Consider the following 17,962-nt stretch of genomic DNA (forward strand, 5'->3'; position numbering starts at 1 on the left):
ATTCATCATGCCTGGATGTACATCTGCCAAAACACACCTAAGAAACAATATAACAAAATTATATTAAAAAAAAGTGTACAAATGAAATCAGAATTAAATAACTTGAGAGATATTATCTGTTCATGGGCAGGTGGGACCAATATAATAAAAATTACAATTTTATCCAACTAATTTATATATTCAATGGCATTTTAAGTAAACTACCAAATCTTATTTTACTGAATGAGGGAAAATAATTTTAAAAATCCATTTGTAAACACAAAAATTAGGAACATCAAAAGAAAATTAAAAGCTTTAATAAAAAATAATATCAAAAGAAAAGTAAAAAAAGTTGTAAAGGAAGGAGGTTTAGCACTCTCAGATCTTAAGCTGTATTATCAGGTAATAATTAATAAAACTATATGGTATTAGGGACAGCTAGGTACACAGTGGATAAAATACCACCCTGTAATCAGGACAATCTAAGTTCAAATCTGGCTGCAGACACATAACACTTAACTAAATGTGTTTCCTTGGCAAGTCACTTAATTCCAATTACCTCACAAAACAAAATGAAAAACTATCTGGTGGTATCAAAGAAATAAAAAAGATAAATCAATGGAATAGAATTTGATGTACACTTTATAGCAATAAAAATCACAACTTTGTATGTGATTAGTGGGATAAGACTTCATTATTTAGTTTAAAAAAATTTAAAGCAGTCTGGCAAAAATTGGGCATGAACTATTATCTTTGACCATTGACTAAGATATGATCACAATAGATATATGACCTGAGTATTAAGAGAGATTTCATTAGAAAATTTGAATACCAGAGAACACATTACTTATCATACTTGTGGACAGGTAAACAATTTATGAATAATCAACTGATAGTAAATTAGGTTAGATATAAAATGGATAATTTTTATTACATTAAATTAAAAAAGGCTTTATACAAATAAAATAAATGTAGCTAATATTAGAAGGAAAACAGAAAATTGGAGGAAAATTTATAGACACTTTATCAGATAAAGGTATTCTTATTTAAACTATATAAAATATTTTGTCAAAGGTCTCATTTCCAAAATATATAGAGAACTGACCCTGATTTATAGGAAACCAAACCATTCTCCAATTGATAAATGGTCAAGGGATATGAACAGACAGTTCTCAGATGATGAAATTGAAACTATTTCCACTCATATGAAAGAGTGTTCCAAATCACTACTGATCAGAGAAATGCAAATTAAGACAACTCTGAGATACCACTACACACCTGTCAGATTGGCTAAGATGACAGGAACAAATAATGATGAATGTTGGAGGGGATGTGGGAAAACTGGGACACTAATACATTGTTGGTGGAGTTGTGAAAGAATCCAGCCATTCTGGAGAGCAATTTGGAACTATGCCCAAAAAGTTGTCAAACTGTGCATACCCTTTGACCCAGCATTGCTGTTATTGGGATTATATCCCAAAGAAATACTAAAGAGCGGAAAGAGACATGTATGTGCCAAAATGTTTGTGGCAGCTCTTTTTGTAATGGCTAGAAACTGGAAGATGAATGGATGTCCATCAGTTGGAGAATGGTTGGGTAAATTATGGTATATGAAGGTTATGGAATATTATTGCTCTGTAAGAAATGACCAGCAGGAGGAATACAGGGAGGCTTGGAGAGACTTAAATCAACTGTTGCTGAGTGAAATGAGCAGAACCAGAAGATCACCAGAAGATCACTATACACTTCAACAACAATACTGTATGAGGATGTATTCTGATGGAAGTGGATATCTTCAACATAAAGAAGATCCAACTCACTTCCAGTTGATCAATGATGGACAGAAATAACTACACCCAGAGAAGGAACACTGGGAAGTGAATGTAAATTGTTAGCACTACTGTCTATCTACCCAGGTTACTTATACCTTCGGAAGCTAATAATTAATGTGCAACAAGAAAATGGTATTTATACACATATATTGTATCTAGGTTATATTGTAACACATGTAAAATGTATGGGATTACCTGCCATGGGGGGGAGGAAGTGGAGGGAGGGAGGGGATAATTTGGAAAAATGAATAAAAAAAATTTTTTTTGTCAAATCTATAAGAATATGAACATGCATTAAATTAAATTAATGTATTGATTAAAGGAATTAAACAATCTTAAGATATCATTTTATATCTACCAAATTGGTTAAAATGATAGAAGGAGAAAGTGACAATGTTGGAAAAGATGTGGAAAAATTGGGACACATTGTTGATGGAATTGTAAAATGATTCAACATTTTTGGCAAGCAATAATGGAATTCTGTCCCAGGTCTTTCTGAAATCATCCTGTTAGTCATTTCTTACAAAATGATAATCTTCCATAATATTCATATATCACAATTTATTCAGCCAATCTCCAATTGATGGGCATCCACGTAGTTTCTTGTTTCTGGCCACAGAACTGCCACAAACTAATTTTGTTGTATATTTTAAAAAGAATAGCAAGTTGTACATAGTAGATTTGTCCTTTCCTGTATAATCAGTTTTGTGGTACATTGCTTTGGGGATCTTTGCTTTATTCCATAAATTAAAAATAAAATTAAAACAAATTAAAATAAAAGATATATTATACTTTAGAGGAGATTTTCAAGATTAATTTTTGAGTATACTTGATTTTAACCTCATAGCTAACCCTTTAGATAATTTTAAATTAATCAATCAATTCGTATATAGTAAACATTTGTGTGCCAGAACATCACAGATTAAAAAAAATTTACTAATGATGACTCTAGTAGGGTGAAGGTCATTTGGAAATGGAAAAATATAAATAGATTTCATAGATGGCATCTTTTATAAACTCTCACTCTATGTAGGAATTGTCCTTTCAAAATGATTTTATTGATTTGTTGAATTACTTCCATTACCAAATTTATTCTCCCTTCTCTTTTAAGACAGAGACTAAATAGCTCTTTTTACCAATAAGTTGAAGTCAAATGTTTTGGTGCTTAGCTGTTAACTAAGATAATTATGAGCTATCAATATAACAACAAATAAAAAGAGAAAGAAAAGAAAAGGAAGCACTTCAACAAGTCTTATCATGATACCATTTCACTCTTATATACTTAATATTCCATTTTCCTAATCCTTCACCCATCCAGTGAAGGCACATTTTCTAATTTTTTTCTCCAAAGATAATCTCAACAATTAAAATCAAACAGCATTCAGTTTATTCCCCCCCCCATCTTTCCATTTATATTGCTGTATTAATTAAATATATTGTTTTCTTGATTCTTCCTCCTTCATCTTGCATTAGTTCATAGCAATCTTCTCATGACTGAGAATTTTATGTATATTTTATGTATAAAATTTTCATAATTTCATGAATATTAGATTAACAATAAAATAAATTTCTATTTCTGACTGTTGAGTTCAGAATCAAAAATAGAAATATTTTACTGTTAATCTAATAGGGAAATCTTTATTTCTGTCTCTGATTCTGTCTCTGGATCTCTGTCTCTGTCTCTCTGTTTGTCTCTGATCTCTGTCTCTATCTCTTTTTTCTGTCTCTCTTTTTTTCTCAATGGCTCTCAGTTTTCACCTTTGCATAATGAAGGGATTGAAATAGCTTCTAGCTTCAACAACCAGTGGTTCTGTGAATGTTCAAAATAAGCTTAACATTTATTAAAAAAAACCTTGGCCACTTGTCTCTTTCTATGGGATAGAAATTAGAGTTTTCTAAGTGAGCCTTGCCAAGTCACCACTTGGTGACTTTATGTGTCTTTATGACATTTTTTTTTTCTTACAGGGAAACAGTGTGGCATAATGGAAAGAGTAATTATAATTAATTATGTATGTATGTATATATATATAAATATATATATATATATACACACACACACATATATATATATATAAAACATTTATAAATACACATATAATTATATACACATATATAATTGATAAAAAATTGTTCTGAGTCAAGAAATTTGTTCTTTAATCTCTGTTACCAACTAGCTATGTGATATTGGACAAGTTACCCAATCTCTTTAGGTGTCAGGTCTCTTATTGGTAAAATGAAAAAATTAAATTAGATTATCTAAAAAGTACTTTCGAATTCTAACATTTTTCATTGAGTTAGTTTTATTTCCAGATTGTGAATCAAAAAAAATTGGTTTTGTTATTTATACTACTTGTAGGTATTTGACATTTCTCCTCCAAGGAGCTTCATGCACAGAGCAGTTCTGCTTATTTTTATATTGTGTCTATCCATTGTCCATATTGAACCTGACTTTTGCAGTCTTGGATCCCACCTGGGGCCAGCATAAAAATAAATAAGGAAACCTTTGATGTCTTCCTGTGTTTATACAGCATGGGACTGTGAAGGGGAGGAACAGGGACTCAGACACTCCCTATATCAAACACAGGCAACCAATATTGTATGTACTCTTCACTCTCAGATTAATCTCCTCATTGTCCCAGTAAAATCCCATGACTATGTATGCTGCTCCAGTCAACTGAAATGCCCTTTTCTCTTCCCTCCATTTTTCATTTCTATCTATCCTTCATGAGACCTTCTCTGACTAATACTATATTTGTGGTTCTTCCTTTTCTATGACATCTTATTGCATCCACAGTCTATATCAATCTAACACTTTAATTCAATATATTAATTGTTTATTTTTCATAATGGTTTCATCTAAGTCACCTGTTCCTTGAGCTTCATGAGGGAACTCTTATGTCTTACTCTATGTTTCCCATAAACTTTTAACTGTGCTGAGCATGAAGTGTGTGCTCAATAAATGCTTGAAGACATGGAACTGGGGGTACTGTGTCTATAATGTCATATTTAAAAAAATGTGTTAACTAGTTGCTTTGAATTTTTATTATATATTTATTTATTAATGATTAATATTTATTAATATTTTGTTTTATATATTTTTAGTCTTTGTTTTAAGGAATGACTCTCTTGTAAAAATGAATTTATTAAAGAAAATATATTTTGGGTGATTGAGGGTTTGATATCCCAAAAGAAAAATTGGTGGTCACTTGAAAAGAGCAAAAAGTAACAGGATAGCTGATGGATACCCTGCATACTACATTGGTAGCCACTGACAAACAGCAAGAAAAAGTGAAAACAGTTCCCAGTAACTTGAATGGATCCTGGGTATTCAACTTGTTGGAAGATGTGGACAAAGACTACACAAGATTGGCAGTAATGGATAGGTTATGGTATGTACATTGGAGGGAATACTCATATTGAGGGGATTACATATTCATTTGAGCATTTATTCAGATATGATATATTTATGCATTAAGTTTTCTCTGCTGTGATTCTCCTCTGTAGACCATCAGCTTAGCCACTCTGTTGCTCAGGACCTTTCATTTCTATGCTAAATAAATTGTGATAGAATAGAAAACACACCAATTAGGATACCTGGGTTCAATTCCCAGCCTTGCCACTTAACCACAGATATGATCCCATAGCTAAATCCCTTAATCTTTCTGTGCTTCATTTTTTTTTCATGTATAAAGTGGGAAGTGGAAGGGGTTGAAGATTGTACTAAATGACTTCTAAGATTGTTCCCAGGTCTTAATTCATGATCCTACAATAAAAGTGTATAGAATGATTTGCTTAAGCAGTTGTGAAGTAGAAAGAGTAGAAAAATGGAGGTCTGGGGTGAAGCTCCCCTCTTTTCTGTACCTATAAGGGCACATTGCCAGATGTATCACAGACTGTAAGAGCATAATGAAGCCCAAGGTGCACAGAAACATACAATGTGACCTTGTTTGAGAGCACTTGATTCCTCAGAAACCTTCCATGTAATGAAAGGATTCTGTAGTCCCAATAAAATACCTATAGAAATTCCCAGGTTGATCAAGAGTCCCAGGTTGAGAAAAATCTGTGACCAAAATTTTCCGAGTCTTGCCTCATTCCAAAGCTCACATGTTTTGAAAAGAATCAACCAACCCATTCAGTCAGACTTTATAAGGGGATAGGGATGGATTTTGCTAATTACACTTGTTCCATTTCTGAGATGCAAAACCCTTATATGACTGCAACAAAATATGTGAACATTTGAAAGCATAAAAGTGATTCTCTTGTAGCAAAGGAAAGAAGGAACATATGGTCTAAGTATGACATGTCAAAAGGCTTAATAAGGACCCTAAATCCAAAGAATATGGAATATTCACAAAAGGAATAAATTACAAAGATAACTTGAATCACTGTTGCATTTTTCTTAACCAGAGTGTCTTCAGTGCTCAACTTAAGATCATCAGGCTTGCCTGTTCTACAGCTCCTTCATGCATTTGTGCACATTCCCAGTTTTTAATATGTACATACACAATATAGTAGCTTAGTGAAATCAACATAGAGTACAAATATTTCTGCCCATACTTGGGTTCTGAGACATATTTCTTTTATTCTCCATTCCCATACCCTGTCCAGTATGAGCCACTGTACAAAACTCTAGCACAAACATAGCAACAAGGCTTCATTCAGTCTTTTCTTACATTTAACTTCTCCATCCAGCTGTATCTGTTTTAGGGGTACTGAATAGTCTACCACTCACCTATCTTACTTCCTAAGGGTATTAAATCTCATGGGAAGCTCATAATTTATCAGGTGTGAAAAATAACTGAGACTGTCAGTCTCCCCAATGTGAAGGTTCTCTGGAATTCAGCATCACATTAAAGCATATTGTATCACTTCTTACCATTTCCTTATGTGTTAAGAGGAATATGCCTAGATATTCACCTATCCAAATGATAAAGCACTTGAATTTTTTTTCTAAAATATTTTATCTCATTTGATCCTCCAAACAATGAGGCATATATTCAGAAACTAAGGTGGCTTCTGAAAAAGAAAATGAGATGTTGAGGGTCAAGAAATTTAATCAAATTCATGCTACTAGTTGAGAGAAAATCTGAGACTAGAACATGTCTCTATGTTCTTAGCCCAACAAGCATTGTATGTCACTTAACCTCTCTGAGCCTTAGTTTCCTTATCTGAAAAATGGGGAAAATAATAGCATCTGCCTCACAGGTTTATTGTGATGATCACATGAGATAATGCATGTAAAAAACTCTATAAATTCAAGTTAGTGCTATTATTACTAGGGTTTGTTGAGCCAATGAATTAAAAAAGTGTTTACTGTGTTCCAAGAAATATACTGAAGTAGACTGAACAAGACTTTTTCGATAGTAGTGAAAATATTGATTTGGTTATGTAGATAGAATTAGAAAGCAGATAGAGTATGGTGAATTCTATTCTTTAGTAAAATTCTTTCAGATAGGAATTAAATTAGTGATGCTTACTAAGATCTTAGACCCTCTGTTCTAGGAGCTGAATGTTAAATTTCTTGAGACTCACCTAATATTGCCTTAGAGTTAGAGGCATTGAAGAATTGAAGTATATCTGGGAAGGGAACTTTATCAATTAAAGACACCTCTTCTCTTCCCCCTCCCAATGTTCTTCTACATTTCAAACATCTATGAATTCACTGGGAGTGGTGTATGAGGGAATATTCTTTCCATCAAAGTGTGTCGTATACCCTCTATGTCTTAGAATAAGGATTCTTAACTTGGGGACGACAGACCCTTTATGGTAGATTTTAGGGGCTCTCTGAAATTGAATGGGGAAAAAATTACACCTTTATTTTTACTAACCTCTGGTTTCCATTGTTATTTTATTTATTTTAAGCATTTAAAACTAGGAGTCAACCACAGAGAAAAGGTAATAAATCTCTGCCTTGGAGATGCTCCTCATGAATCAATGTGCCTTGAAAATTTAAAGAAATAAACAAAACTCCAAATCCATCTGCTAGTGAGGAGCCTTTCTAAACTTAGAAAATCCAGCGCTTTGATCACATACACACATAACTACGTACACATATACACACACATGCAGATATACACATACACACACACAAAACCAATACACACACACTCACACACCACCCACTGTCCATCACTCAAAAGTCTTTCCAGTTTGTTGAAACCTGCTAGAGCTGGCAGAGCTTTCAAGAATACATGGCTACATGAATGACATGCTGAAACATTGGCTTTAGACTTGAGTAGGGATTCACTAAATAGATGGCTAACATTCAGCCACTTGCATTTTCTTAGAGGGTATTTGTACCTTAATTCACTTAATGACAAAAATTACCTATATGTTTCCAGGGAGCAGCTAGACTTAGTTGTAAAACTTTGCCCTTAGTCCTGTCCTCAAGCTTGGACCCATCAACAATAATCAAAACCTATTAATTTTTTCAGCTCTTTATTTTTGAAATCCAATGCAAATTTTACTCAGGACATTCTGATTATTTACCTGAGGCAACAATTTGATTTAGTTTGGTATGGTTTTTCTAGTTAAATAAAATAGGAAACTCCTCTAAAAGTTACTCATGTGTTTGTTGGAAATTCAGTGGTAAATCTAACCCCTGATCTTTGCCCCAAATAAGTTCTGTCTTATCTCATACTATGATCTAAACAGCAATGGAAGAATTAGTAATGGAACCCTCTCTTTTCTCTAATAGGATGCACTAAGGATCCCTGTCATGTCTTAGCTGATAGCTTATTCTGGAGATTGAAAGAACAAAGAAACTTTCTATAGCATTTTGTATCAGTATTGTCTCAGAGGATATGTATGTATTTGTGTACTTGCCTACAGACTGTTCTCCATATTGTCAGATCTAGTTGCAGAACTTTGCCTTTAACTAGAGCTTTTTTTCCCCCTGAAGCAATTTGGGGTTAAGTGTCTTGCCCAGGGTCACACATCTAGGAAGTGTTAAGTGTCTGAGATCAGATTTGAACTAGGGTCCTCCTGACTTCAAGGCTGATGCTCTATCCACAGGACTACCTAGCAACCTCCTTTAACTAGCTCTTCCTTCAGTCCTCTTGAATGCCCATCAACAATTGGTTCATCATAAGAAAATGCATATTAAATATATAATTGTACATGGCATTATGTTAATCCTTACACAAAGACATCATCTTGGTCCGATTTTCTATCTTCTAAACATTTAATACCTAAAGATTGATATGGATATGGATAAATCATTGAATTAAAAAAAACTAAATATGTATTAATGTAAGTTTCAGAATTAAAACAAAAATTCTGTCTTTTAAAATTTTAAAACCTATTATTCAAAAACTAAAAAACATCAGGTTTCAAAGGAGAATAGGGTGATGAGGGTGGAATGAGAGAAGAAATCTCCCGATTGGAAAAAGGTAGTAACATTACGTAGATATGTTCAAAATACGGTAATATTCTTCTTTTTCTTTTTCTTTTCTCAGTGAAGAACTTAGATACTGGAATATAATTTATTAAACAGGACTGTACAAATCCTCAGGCTCTGAGTGATCTATTGTATTATATTGTATTGTATTATAGTTGAAGGCTGTGTTTGGAGTCAGAGACCTGAGTTCAATCTTACCTCAAATGCCTCCTAGCTCTGTAACCCTCACTTAACCTTAACTGTCTATAGTTTTCTCAGCTATAAAATGGGGATATTAATAGTATCTTCCTCCCAGGGTTGTAGTGAAGATTAAATGAATATTTATAACTCCCTTAGCAAATAACCTAACACATAGTAGGTACTTAAATAAATGCTTGCTCCTCTTCTTTTTCCTTTTCCTTCCTCTTCCCCTTATTCCTAAAAAGAAATAGACATTTTCTAGGAATAGTTTTAAGCAGGCAGCTAATAGTCTCCCTTGGTAACAAAATCAGTGATTGAATGAAAGCTACATTTATATGTGCCTTTGGGAAGGATGACTTGATGAAGAGGATCAGATACTAGATATCTAATGGCCTTATTGAAACCAAACTTTTCTTCAAGTACTCAACATCAGAATGTGTCTGGAAATTTCTCAACTATTACTCCCTCTCCTTTCAAAACATAGAAGTGCTTCCCATTGTGATTCTGCTTCTCAAATTCTGCTCCACACTATTCCCCCATTAGTAGGGAAGCTCTTTAAAAGGGGAAGTAATCCCTAGAATTTAGCACAATTCCACATAGTAGGTGCTTAGTAACTGTGTATTGAATTGACTTTCCTCTTGAGCTCTCTGGCTTTGTTAATGTAATGAACAGAGATTAGTAAATAATTTTCTTTTAAAATAAGATTATATGCACATGATCTTTTAAAAAATAAACTTAGAGATGGAGATAGGGTGGTGGAAGAGTGGGGAACAGCTTGTCTTTCAAAAAATGTCAGAAATTAAATAAAAATTAAAAAATAAGAAAAAAAAAGGGGGGGCAGCTAGGTGGCGCAGTGGATAGAGCACCAGCCTTGCATTCAGGAGGACCCAAGTTCAAATCTGGTTTCAGACACTTAACGCTTCCTAGCTGTGTGACCCTGGGCAAGTCACTTAACCCCAGCCTCAAAAAAATAAAAAATAAAAATAACAAAATAACAAAAAATGTCAGGAATTTTTCTATACCTTTATATCCTGGTAAGGAAGCAATGTAGGCAACTGGCAAAAGGACAGGATCTGTAAGTCACATAGATCTGCCTAGGCCATTCTAGCTATGTCACCATGGATCAGGTCCTTAGGATTTCTCTAAGAATATGTCTTCTAAAGAATGGTTAGAACAATCTCCACAAACTTGGATAAATAACATAGGACTTTTCTTTTGCTCCTTAAAAAAATTAGCAAGGTTTTATTATATAGCATTCACAGCAGGGTTATAATAACAATCAAAAAGAAAAATTTCTAAGTTTTCAGGAACATTTTCAGTTACTCCTCATTTTCCTAATAGGAAATTATAGGATATTAGGATATTCCATATAGGATACTAAGTCTTAGTTCTTTTCTTTTTTGTCCATCTCTCTGACCTTTCTACTTAGACTTTTTCTATAGAATCAACAGCTTTTTGCCTAGAGATGTTATCTCATTTTTCTCTCAATGAATCTACTCTGGTAAAATGGCATATCAACCCTTGGCTTCTGGGTCCATTGGCCTTGTCAGACAATGATTGCTCTTTTAACTCTGATTCCCTGGTCCTCCATGCATTTTCTTTTCTTCCTGCCTATGATTTGGGGAGAAGCCTGCCTGATTCCTCCTGTCTCTCGGAGTTGCTGCCAACATCTTTATTTGTAGTCACTTTTTTCTATTCAGTGGCACTGACCTGGCATTTATAACTCTCTTCTGTGAGAACCACTATCACCTGGTACAATCCCAATCATATCTGACTATAAAATCAAAACATAGAGGGGTAATTAATGACAGATGATGGGATTAAAATTTTGAAATTATTTCAGCAAGCTGAAAACCATGTCCAAATCCAAGAATAACAAATTTAACAGGGATAAATGTAAAGTTCAGTATTTTGATTTAAAAAAATCTATTGAAAGTGGGATAATTGGATTGGTAGCAGTTCATCTGGAAAAGGTATTGAAATTTTGATTGGTTAAAAAAACTCAATGCTAGGCAAAAATCTAGATGCTAAAAACATAATTTGATTTTCAGTAGACATGGAATGTCTTAATGAATAGGTATAATAATTCTATCATTCACTACCCTGGCTAAATGCCATCTGGAATGTTATCATCTATTTGTAATCATTAAATTGTAAAGGGTAGACTGGCAAGTTATAAAATAGAGGAAGGTTATCAGCATAGTGAAAGATCTTGAACCCATATCATATGAGCAATGTTTGAATAATCATACTAGCTCCTATATACATAAGGCTATTCAAAATATTTACCTCACAACAAGCTTCTTAGGTAGATGGTCTAACTATTTGTATCCTTCCTTATCTTATAGATGTGGAAACTAAGGTTTAGAGAGGTTATGTTACTAGTTCAAGGATGACCAGCTAGAAAGTGACAGAATTCAAATTCATTCCAAGTCTTTTGGTATTTCCAGTTCTACTACACTATGCTAGGACATCTAGATGGCATGGTGGATAGAGTGTCAGGTCTGGAGTCAAGAAGACTCATATTCCTGAGTTCAAATATAGCCTCAGATACTAACTAGCTGTGTGACCCTGGGTATAGGTAAGTCATTTCATCCTGTTTGCTTCCTCTTTTTTTTTTTTTTTTTTTTTTTTTTCCTGAGGCTGGGGATAAGTGACTTGCCCAGGGTCACACAGCTAGGAAGTGTAAAGTGTCTGAGACCAGATTTGAACTCCGGTCCTCCTGAATTCAAGGCTGGTGCTCTATCCACTGCTCCACTTAGCTGCCCCCCCCCATTTGCTTCCTATGTAAAATAAGCTGGAGAAGGAAATGGCAAAGCATTATACTATCTCTGCTAATAAAATCCCAAATGGGATCACAAAGAATGATATATGACTGAAAACAACTGAACCACAATCATCATACCATATTCACTTATTAGAAGGCAAGAATGTTTAGCCTAGAAAAGAGATGATACAATCATGTCTAAGAAGTCAAAGATGTCTCAGAGATGATCTAGCTTATCTTCCTTATTTTATAGATGAGCACATGAAGATATAGAGAGCTTGTATAATTTATGCAAGATCAGAGAGATAGTAAAAGACAGGTTTTAAATCCAGGTAGTCCAACTACCAAGTGTTCTCATTCAACCACAATTTCTACAGATATTTCATGGTCTGTCACATGAAAGACAGAGTCCATTTTTAAGCTTTATTCTATAGAGTAAAACTAGGACCAAATAAGTAGAAGATCCAGGAAGGCAAAATTTAGGTTACATGAAGTAGGGCTGTGCTGGTAGACATTTAACAACCAACTCTTGAGGGAGGGGAAGTAGGCATACAACACACTTTTAAATTAAATCTGAACTATTAACATTTTTCTCACCATGTTCTCATCTTGAAAATGAACAAAATAATAAACCAAGACTTTAATTACAGCATTTGTTTATTTCTGATGTATAAATCCTTATACTGAAAATTTAACAACTGGCTCTCCAGGTTGGTTTGAGCTGGCAGCACTGAATGAAAGGCCTTCAAACAATTAAAGCTCTTCAAAAATAGGATGTATTTAAACTATCCTGGATAAATATCAAACTCTTTCACTGAAGGTGATGTGTATATGTATATATATATGTTTATATATATATATATATATATATATACATATGTATATATATACATACATACATATGTGCATATATATACACACACATATAGGATACTATAGAAGAGATTCTTGAATTGAGTGGGTAGCTGGACTAAATGACATGAAAGTTTCCTACTGACTCTAAGATTCTATGGTTTTGTGATTGTCTTAATATTGTATTAATTTGCACTGGATTACCTTTCTTTAGATGTACTATATAACCTTACAAAACATCTTCCTATAAGTACTGAAAATATTAACTGAAGTAAAATGAGATACTATTATTCTAAATTAATTCTACAAACTTATTGATAACAAAAGCACATCAAAGTAATTGACAAAATTTCTTTCTGGAAAAAAAGCTAAATTCAGACTAAATAATCTCAATCTGAGGTTCTATTATGGGAACACTATTAAGATAAATTGGAAAATTCTATCAGTTGAAATACTAGCAGATTGATATTTTCATTCAATTTTCCCATAAGTTGAAACTGACCAGATGTTTCTGTATATGAAAGATGCTATGGAGAACTGAGGCAATCATCTCAAAAAAAAAAAAAAAAAAAAAAGCAAAGGCACTCTAGTGTTGTTGCATATTCTAAATTTTTTTCTAGTGAGATGGGGTAGTTTATTTTTGACCTGAATTATTTCAGTAATTATATCATTTTATCTTTTCTCTTTGGATACAGACGTTCAGTCCAAGTAGTTTTAGAGAATGGTTTCTGTTTCTCTTTTGAAATCAAATCATGGACTAATGTTAATTTGTTCTTGCTTGTAAAAGCTAATAATTGCATTGTGTTTTTTCTATTTCTTCATATTTGCTTATTTACTTCCGCAAACCTCCAATTTTTTCTTCACAGATGTTTTGTCACTACACAGGATTGTGAGAAAGATATGAAGATGCTGAGAGAATGATTCCTCTTTCCTCTTCCCACCTTGCACCTTGGCCAGAGACAATAATAACTAACCAAGATAAACAAAATTTCTAAGTGCAAAGATGACTTTTTACATATGATAAGATTAAACTTAAACTTTGAATGGAGAATTTCATCCACTAGAAATTAGATCAGATTTTTAATTGAGAAAACTAGGATTTTTAAGTATTGTTTTCATTCTTGCAGGGAAAAAGGAGAAAATAGATTCCTTTCTGGTGGCAGCAAGATCACAAAGGAGCACCCCAACTGTCTTTTTGCTTTTATCTAGTGCAAAGACACAAAAGAACTACTTCAAATGTTCCCCTGCAATGAATTCAAAGGGTACAATGAGGAGTCAAGCTGGCAGAATAGTGACTCTAGATGCTGGCTATTACAGAGGGTACATAACCTCTATTTATCAATGTACCATGAAGCCCTACCCCTTACCCTTCACCCCTCACCTCCTTTTCCCTATTCCCATCCCTAATTGAAAAAAGCTTTAGACAAAGGAGCTATGTATATATTTTTAAAAAATATGTTTTAAGGGGGCTATTTATTACACCACAGCTATTTCTTGTTTTTCTCTGCTTCAACTGCTTAACATTGAACTATCTCTTGTAAAAAAGAAAAATAGATAAGCAAAACCAAGTTGAAATAAACAGGCATGTTTAATTATTGGTGTAACTTTTCACATTCAGCATAAACCACCTCTTTACCAAGAGGAGTTTCATTCTCTAATCTTGTGAATTACTGAAGCTTCGATTCATGTGTCTTTTAGTATTGCTTTCATTTATATTGCATTTAAAAAAATATTGTTTTCCTGGTGCTGGTCATATGAATCTTCCCAATTAAGATCTTGCTCAGATTCTTTTCTGGAAAAGCTGGGTGGTGCAATGGATGGAGCTTTGGGCTTGGAGTCAGAAAGACTTTTCTTCTGGGTTCAAATCTGCCCTTGGATATTACTAGCAGTGTGACCTGGACAAGTCATTAGCCCTGTTTCCCTCAGTTTCTTCATCTGTAAAATGAACTGGAGAAAGAAATGGCAAACCATTTCAGTATTTTTGCTAAGAAAACCCCAAATGATCAGGTGCCCTTTGGTATTATTTTCATTTATGTTATTGTATTTTTTTTTTTCTGTATTGCCCTCCTGGGTATTTCATATGAGTCCTTCCAAAAAAGCTTTGGCTCAATTGCTTTTTAATATTGTTTTCATTTACTTATTGTAGTCTTTTCTGTATTGTTCTCTTGTTTTGGTTCATTTGATTCTTCTCAGTTTTTTTCCCCCCTGAATTCTTAAAAGGGGCACATATTAATTATCCAAAATGGTAAAGAGCCTACCTCCAGGAATCTAGGTCATTACTTGTGATTTTACAGCCTTCCGGAAGTTTGCTAGGGCTGTTGACAACATCAGTTTACAAGGAGAGAAATTATGTGGAGAAAAAAATCCATCCCATTTCCTCTTCAGAAGATAGAGAATGAATATTTGAGATGGGGTTAGGAAAGAATGGAATGCGAATGATACAGTAATTTTATTTTTCTCTAATTGGCATTTTAATCTTTTGATAGTTTACTGAAACTAAAGTAATATATGAAACAATTAATCTCAAGTTCAAGTGCAGCATTCCTCAGGCAGATCATGTAGATCAGGCCGTAAATCTTTCCAGACTCATAAAAAATGTACAATATGTGCCTGCCGTTATTTTAAACAGCTCCAAAGTGCTTTATAAGCAGTTTCAACCTCACAATTCAGAAAGGTAGGTAAACATTAATATCCCAATTTTACAGGTAGATAAACAAGCACAGAGAGGTTAAGTGATTTGCCTGGGGCCACAGAGGAAGTCTGAGATTGAATCTGGAACAGAATTTATGCTCCCTGTTTCCAGATCAAGCCACTAAACCACATTTCCTTTCAACCTGGAAGCATAAAACCTTTGATGGAATTGTCTTTTTTTTCCCCTTCAGGGCCAATTAAACTCTTTCTTTTTTCTTTTTCTTTCTTTCCTTCTTTCTTTCTCTTTCTTCCTTTCTTTCTCTTCCTCCCTTCCATCCTCCCTCCCTCCCTCCCTCCCTTCCTTCCTTCCTTCCTTCCTTCCTTCCTTCCTTCCTTCCTTCCTTCCTTCCTTCCTTCCTTCCTTCCTTCCTTCCTTCCTTCCTTCCTTCCTTCCTTCCTTCCTTCCTTCCTTCCTTCCTTCCTTCCTTCTTCCTTTTTCTTTCTTCCTCTATTTTCTTCCTTCCATTCTTTTTTTCTTCCTTTTTTTTTTTTCTTTTCTTTTCTTTTTTTCAGGAAAGATTGGTAGTTGTGTCCTTTATCTCATTTCATCCACAAATGCCTCCCAGGAAGTGAGGCAGCAACAGGCAGACCACTCATTCTTCTTCTCTGACTTAGAAAGTGCCTACTTGAGAAATTTCCTCCCAATTGGTGGCCTCTTTTGTGATGTCTGATTCAACAACTTTCTCTACCTGCAACTAACAAAACTGGGCCAGCTCAATGAAACTTCCATTTATATGCACAGTCAAATTAAATTTGCCCAAGCCTTTGAAAGCTTACATCTGTTGAGTATACAATTTGTATTGCCATTTGTTCCACAGATGTGTAACAAGACAAATACCTGTCCAGGCTTACATGGGATTCAGAAATGCATACGTTAATCATGTTGGTGGAAAGAGGTTAAGGGAAATACAATAAATCAGCCTCCAAATGGTTTCACTTGGAAAGGTCTGGGAGAACAGGGTTATTTTTATCCAAGGATGCTTTTAATTTGAATCAAAAATGCTTTACCACATGTTCCGCCAGGAGTTCAAAAGGATTGGTAACAAACATTTAATCTTTTTTATTCTGGGATTGGCGCTAAGCCCTCATCAAAAAGCGTATGCAGTCAAACAGCTTATCTCCACTGAGCTGTTTCCCTTAATGTGTTCCTAATTATAATCCTACATATTGCTCACTGTGGCCGATTGAACAATATGGCAGTCATTTCTTTGCAGGCCTCCCTGTTCTTTGAACTGTGAGTACAGAGGACTAGAACAGAACCAGATCAATGGGATTTGAGTGCTGGCGAATCAAGCCAGATGCAATCTTAGGAGAATGCATTTCCAGCTGTTCTCCAGAAAGGGCCTTGAGCAGACAGCTGGGGACTTGTATTATTAGTATTATTGTTATTATATTCACAGAATGTATCCAACTTCTTTTAGGAAGGATGCAACTATTCTTTTCTCTTTCTAAATCACCCTCATCATAGATTCTCTTAAGTGCTTTTAAAAAAAGAGAAGCTTAATACATAAAAGCATAGGACTGATGAGAGAGAACCAAGTTACACTATTTTAACTATACCCTATATTTTAAAATGTTATATTGTTTCCAACTAAAAGAATTCTATAATGTTCAGTTTTAAAAATATAACATGCTTGTACTGTTTCCATGTGATTAGGTGGGGGCGGGGTGGGGAGGTGGAGTGTGATGCAATATTATTCTGATTTTTCTGGTCAAGATACTAAAAGAGACAGGCTGATGATGTTCTTTGTAGTCATAGCCACTGACAGACCTGAAAATAGACTCCAAATTCCTTTGATTTTCAGGTCAGTATTGTGTCTGCCACCACTAGCTGACTTAAGTAGTCTTAAAGATAAGTAAATCCATAGAGATTATATAGTGGAAGGAACACTCATTGCTTTAGACTCCAAGGGCTGGGTTCTATTACTGCCTATATTTATGGTCATTTAACCTCTCTGAGCCTCAGTTTCCTCCTCTATCATTTGGAGATAGTGGTAAATAATGCATTGACTATTTATTGCTAAGATCAAATGTAATCATGTATGTGAAAATATGTATCATATTTATAAGGTGCCATTTAACTATGAATTGTTAGCAGGGTTATGTCCCTTCCTCACAGAGACTTTCCTTATACCTTTCCTCTTCTTTCCCCACTCCCATTGTCCTGAAATTTCTTTGTGTTTATTTAAAAATAAAATCTTAAATTTACTTTATAGAATAAAAGAAGCATTTTCATAACATAGTAAAATAAAAAAGATGATT

This window comes from Sminthopsis crassicaudata, chromosome 3 (assembly GCF_048593235.1).
Source record: "Sminthopsis crassicaudata isolate SCR6 chromosome 3, ASM4859323v1, whole genome shotgun sequence".
Classification (NCBI taxonomy): Eukaryota; Metazoa; Chordata; class Mammalia; order Dasyuromorphia; family Dasyuridae; genus Sminthopsis; species Sminthopsis crassicaudata.